The sequence below is a fragment of the Hyla sarda genome, unplaced genomic scaffold (assembly GCF_029499605.1).
Source record: "Hyla sarda isolate aHylSar1 unplaced genomic scaffold, aHylSar1.hap1 scaffold_67, whole genome shotgun sequence".
NCBI classification, from domain to species: Eukaryota; Metazoa; Chordata; class Amphibia; order Anura; family Hylidae; genus Hyla; species Hyla sarda.
In genome coordinates this window covers 745,420-751,419 of record NW_026610686.1, presented here as the reverse complement: position 1 = coordinate 751,419, position 6,000 = coordinate 745,420, and positions in this window count along the sequence as shown.

The following is a 6,000-nucleotide window of genomic DNA, read 5'->3' as shown; positions in this document are numbered from 1 at the left end:
CAGGTAGTAATAGCAGTAGCCCACTCAGGTAGTAATAGCAGTAGCCCACTCAGGTAATAATAGCAGTAGCCCCCTCAGGTAGCAATAGCTCCCTCAGGTAATAATAGCAGTAGCCCACTCAGGTAGTAATAGCAGTAGCTCCCTAAGGTAGTAATAGCAGTAGCCCCCTGAGGTAGTAGTAGAAGTAGCCCCCTCATGTAGTAATAGCAGTAGCCCCCTCAGGTAGTAATAGCAGTAGCCCTCTTAGGTAGTAATAGCAGTAGCCCCCTCAGGTAGTAATAGCAGTAGTCCCCTCAGGTAGTAATAGCAGTATCCCCTTTAGGTAGTAATAGCAGTAGTCCCCTTAGGTAGCAATAGCAGTACCCCCCTCAGGTAGTAATAGCAGTAGTCCCCTTAGGTAGTAATAGCAGTAGCACCTTCAGGTAGTAATAGCAGTAACCCCCTCAGGTAGAAATAGCAGTAGCCCCCTCAGGTAGAAATAGCAGTAGCCCTAGTAGGTAGTAATAGCAGTAGCCCCCTCAGGTAGTAATAGCAGTAGCCCTCGTAGGTAGTAATAGCAGTAGCCCCCTCAGGTAATAATAGCAATAGTCCCCTTAGGTAGTAATAGCAGTAGCCCCCTCAAGTAGTAATAGCAGTACCCCCCTCAGGTAGTAATAGCAGTAGACCTCTTAGGTAGTAATAGCAGTAACCCCCTCAGGTAGTAATAGCAGTAGCCCTCTTAGGTAGTAAAAGCAGTAGCCCCCCCAGGTACGAATCCTTAGCCCCCTTAGGTAGTAATAGCAGTAGCCTCCTCAGGTAATAATAGCAGCCCCCTCGGGTAATAATAGCAGTAGCCCCCTCAGGTAAGAATAGCAGTAGCCCCCTCAGGTAATAATAACAGTAGCCCCCTCAGGTAGTAATAGCAGTAGCCCCCTCAGGTAATAATATCAGCAGTCCCCTTAGGTAGTAGTAGCAGTAGCCCCGTCAGGTAGTAATAGCAGTAGCCCTCTTAGGTAGTAATAGCAGTAGTCCCCTTAGGTAGTAATAGCAGTAGCCCCCTCAGGTAGTAATAGCAGTAGCCCCCTCAGGTAGTAATAGCAGTAGCCCTCTTAGGTAGTAATAGCACTACCCCCTTCAGGTAGTAATAGCAGTAGTCCCCTTGGGTGGTAATAGCAGTAGCCCCTTCAGGTAGTAATAGCAGTAGCCCCCTCAGGTAGTAATAGCAGTAGCCCCCTCAGGTAGTAATAGCAGTAGCCCTCTTAGGTAGTAATAGCAGTAGCCCCCTCAGGTAGTAATCAGTAGACCCCTTAGGTAGTAAAAGCAGTAGCCCCCCCCCCCCAGGTACGAATCCTTAGCCCCCTTAGGTAGTAATAGCAGTAGCCTCCTCAGGTAATAATAACAGTAGCCCCCTCAGGTAGTAATAGCAGTAGCCCCCTCAGGTAGTAATAGCAGTAGCCCCCTCAGGTAGTAATAGCAGTAGCCCCCTCAGGTAATAATAGCAGTAGCCCCCCCCAGGTAGTGATAGCAGTAGCCCTCTTAGGTAGTAATAGCAGTAGTCCCCTTAGGTAGTAATTCCAGTAGCCCCCTGAGGTAGTAATAGCACTAGCCCCCTGAGGTAGTAATAGCAGTAGCCCACTCAGGTAATAATAGCAGTAGCCCCCCCAGGTAGTAATAGCAGTAGCCCACTCAGGTAATAATAGCAGTAGCCCCCCCAGGTAGTAATAGCTGTAGCCCCCTCAGGTATTAATAGCAGTAGCCCCCTCAGGTAATAATAGCAGTATAACCCTCAGGTAATAATAGCAGTAGTCCCCTTAGGTAGTAATTCCAGTAGCCCCCTCAGGTAGTAATAGCAGTAGCCCCCTTAGGTAGTAATTCCAGTAGCCCCCTTAGGTAGTAATAGCAGTAGCCCCCTCAGGTAGTGATAGCAGTAGCCCTCTTAGGTAGTAATAGCAGTAGTCCCCTTAGGTAGTAATTCCAGTAGCCCCCTGAGGTAGTAATAGCACTAGCCCCCTGAGGTAGTAATAGCAGTAGCTCCCTGAGGTAGTAATAGCAGTAGCCCCCTTAGGTAGTAATACCAGTAGCTCCCTTAGGTAGTAATAGCACTAGCCCCCTGAGGTGGTAATTCCAGTAGCCCCCTTAGGTAGTAATAGCAGTAGCCCTCTCAGGTAGTGATAGCAGTAGCCCTCTTAGGTAGTAATAGCAGTAGTCCCCTTAGGTAGTAATTCCAGTAGCCCCCTGAGGTAGTAATAGCACTAGCCCCCTGAGGTAGTAATAGCAGTAGCCCCCTGAGGTAGTAATAGCAGTAGCCCCCTGAGGTAGTAATAGCAGTAGCCCCCTTAGGTAGTAATACCAGTAGCCCCCTGAGGTAGTAATAGCAGTAGCCCCCTGAGGTAGTAATAGCAGTAGCCCCCTGAGGTAGTAATAGCAGTAGCCCCCTTAGGTAGTAATACCAGTAGCCCCCTTAGGTAGTAATAGCAGTAGCCCCCTGAGGTAGTAATAGCAGTAGCCCCCTGAGGTAGTAATAGCAGTAGCCCCCTCAGGTAGTAATAGCAGTAGCCCCCTGAGGCAGTAATAGCAGTAGCCCCCTGAGGTAGTAATAGCAGTAGCCCCTTAAGGTAGTAATAGCAGTAGCCCCCTCAGGTAGTAATTCCAGTAGCCCCCTGAGGTAGTAATAGCACTAGCCCCCTGAGGTAGTAATAGCACTAGCCCCCTGAGGTAGTAATAGCAGTAGCCCCCTGAGGTAGTAATAGCAGTAGCCCCCTGAGATAGTAATAGCAGTAGCCCCCTGAGGTAGTAATAGCAGTAGCCCCCTGAGGTAGTAATAGCAGTAGCCCCCTTAGGTAGTAATAGCAGTAGCCCCCTTAGGTAGTAATAGCAGTAGCCCCCTGAGGTAGTAATAGCAGTAGCCCCCTGAGGTAGTAATAGCAGTAGCCCCCTTAGGTAGTAATAGCAGTAGCCCCCTCAGGTAGTGATAGCAGTAGCCCTCTTAGGTAGTAATAGCAGTAGTCCCCTTAGGTAGTAATTCCAGTAGCCCCCTGAGGTAGTAATAGCAGTAGCCCCCTGAGGTAGTAATAGCAGTAGCCCCCTGAGGTAGTAATAGCAGTAGCCCCCTTAGGTAGTAATACCAGTAGCCCCCTGAGGTTGTAATAGCAGTAGCCCCCTGAGGTAGTAATAGCAGTATCCCCCTAAGGTAGTAATACCAGTAGCCCCCTTAGGTAGTAATAGCAGTAGCCCCCTTAGGTAGTAATAGCAGTAGCCCCCTCAGGTAGTAATAGCAGTAGCCCCCTGAGGCAGTAATAGCAGTAGCCCCCTGAGGTAGTAATAGCAGTAGCCCCCTTAGGTAGTAATAGCAGTAGCCCCCTGAGGCAGTAATAGCAGTAGCCCCCTGAGGTAGTAATAGCAGTAGCCCCCTGAGGCAGTGATAGCAGTAGCCCCCTGAGGTAGTAATAGCAGTAGCCCCCTCAGGTAGTAATAGCAGTAGCCCCCTCAGGTAGTAATAGCAGTAGCCCCCTCAGGTAGTAATAGCAGTAGCCCCCTGAGGCAGTAATAGCAGTAGCCCCCTGAGGTAGTAATAGCAGTAGCCCCCTCAGGTAGTAATAGCAGTAGCCCCCTCAGGTAGTAATAGCAGTAGCCCCCTCAGGTAGTAATAGCAGTAGCCCCCTGAGGCAGTAATAGCAGTAGCCCCCTGAGGTAGTAATAGCAGTAGCCCCCTGAGGTAGTAATAGCAGTAGCCCCCTGAGGCAGTGATAGCAGTAGCCCCCTGAGGTAGTAATAGCAGTAGCCCCCTCAGGTAGTAATAGCAGTAGCCCCCTTAGGTAGTAATAGCAGTAGCCCCCTCAGGTAGTAATAGCAGTAGCCCCCTGAGGCAGTAATAGCAGTAGCCCCCTGAGGTAGTAATAGCAGTAGCCCCCTTAGGTAGTAATAGCAGTAGCCCCCTGAGGCAGTAATAGCAGTAGCCCCCTGAGGTAGTAATAGCAGTAGCCCCCTCAGGTAGTAATAGCAGTAGCCCCCTTAGGTAGTAATAGCAGTAGCCCCCTTAGGTAGTAATAGCAGTAGCCCCCTGAGGTAGTAATACCAGTAGCCCCCTTAGGTAGTAATAGCAGCAGCCCCCTGAGGTAGTAATAGCAGTAGCCCCCTGAGGTAGTAATACCAGTAGCCCCCTTAGGTAGTAATAGCAGCAGCCCCCTGAGGTAGTAATAGCAGTAGCCCCCTCAGGTAGTAATAGCAGTAGCCCCCTGAGGCAGTAATAGCAGTAGCCCCCTGAGGTAGTAATAGCAGTAGCCCCCTGAGGTAGTAATAGCAGTAGCCCCCTGAGGCAGTGATAGCAGTAGCCCCCTGAGGTAGTAATAGCAGTAGCCCCCTCAGGTAGTAATAGCAGTAGCCCCCTTAGGTAGTAATAGCAGTAGCCCCCTCAGGTAGTAATAGCAGTAGCCCCCTGAGGCAGTAATAGCAGTAGCCCCCTGAGGTAGTAATAGCAGTAGCCCCCTTAGGTAGTAATAGCAGTAGCCCCCTGAGGCAGTAATAGCAGTAGCCCCCTGAGGTAGTAATAGCAGTAGCCCCCTCAGGTAGTAATAGCAGTAGCCCCCTTAGGTAGTAATAGCAGTAGCCCCCTTAGGTAGTAATAGCAGTAGCCCCCTGAGGTAGTAATACCAGTAGCCCCCTTAGGTAGTAATAGCAGCAGCCCCCTGAGGTAGTAATAGCAGTAGCCCCCTGAGGTAGTAATACCAGTAGCCCCCTTAGGTAGTAATAGCAGCAGCCCCCTGAGGTAGTAATAGCAGTAGCCCCCACAGGTACGAATCCTTAGCCCCATTAGGGAGGAATTAGTAGCCCCAATATGTAGTAATTAGTAGCCCCCACAGGTAGGAATCCTTAGCCCCATTAGGTAGTAATCAGCAGCCCCCTTAATGAACAATAGATTAAAAAAACAAAACAAAAAAAATACATATTGACCTGTCTCCGGCGCGGTCCATGGCGTCTTTTCTCCTGTCTTCTGCGGTCTGTACACTGGCACATGATGAGGACGTCATGTATGTGCCGGAAGGACCCCGAGGCCTCTTGTCGGCACCTGCATATTGTGGACGGGCCACAAGAATGACTGACAGGGTGAGGAGCCGATGGCTCTTCGCTCTGTTAATCAGCCGAGCCCAAGCGCTGCATTAACCATAGGCGCGACCTGGAGCGGCCGGCCCTGCGAGCTTCTGTGATGTGGCGGCTGCAGGGGGTGCAGCGAGGACCCGGGCCCCTTACTGGAGTACTGGCTGTCGCCCCCCGGGCCCCTTACTGGAGTACTGGCTGTGGCCCCCCTGGCCCCTTACTGGAGTACTGGCTGTGGCCCCCCGGGCCCCTTACTGGAGTACTGGCTGTGGCCCCCTGGGCCCCTTATTGGAGTACTGGCTGTGGCCCCCCGGCCCCTTACTGGAGTACTGGCTGTGGCCCCCCGGGCCCCTTACTGGAGTACTGGCTGTGGCCCCCCAGGCCCCTTACTGGAGTACTGGCTGTGGCCCCCCGGGCCCCTTACTGGAGTACTGGCTGTGGCCCCTCTGGCCCCTTACTGGATTACTGGCTGTGGCCCCCCGGGCCCCTTACTGGAATACTGGCTGTGGCCCCCCAAGCCCCTTACTGGAGTACTGGCTGTGGCCCCCTGGGCCCCTTACTGGAGTACTGGCTGTGGCCCCTCTGGCCCCTTACTGGATTACTGGCTGTGGCCCCCCGGGCCCCTTACTGGAGGACTGGCTGTGGCCCCCCGGGCCCCTTACTGGAGTACTGGCTGTGGCCCCCCGGGCCCCTTACTGGAGTACTGGCTGTGGCCCCCCGGGCCCCTTACTGGAGTACTGGCTGTGGCCCCCCGGGCCCCTTACTGGAGTACTGGCTGTGGCCCCCCGGGCCCCTTACTGGAGTACTGGCTGTGGCCCCCCGGGCCCCTTACTGGAGTACTGGCTGTGGCCCCCCGGGCCCCTTACTGGAGTACTGGCTGTAGCACAGCACCTATCACCTTACACCACTACAGGACTCCACTATACC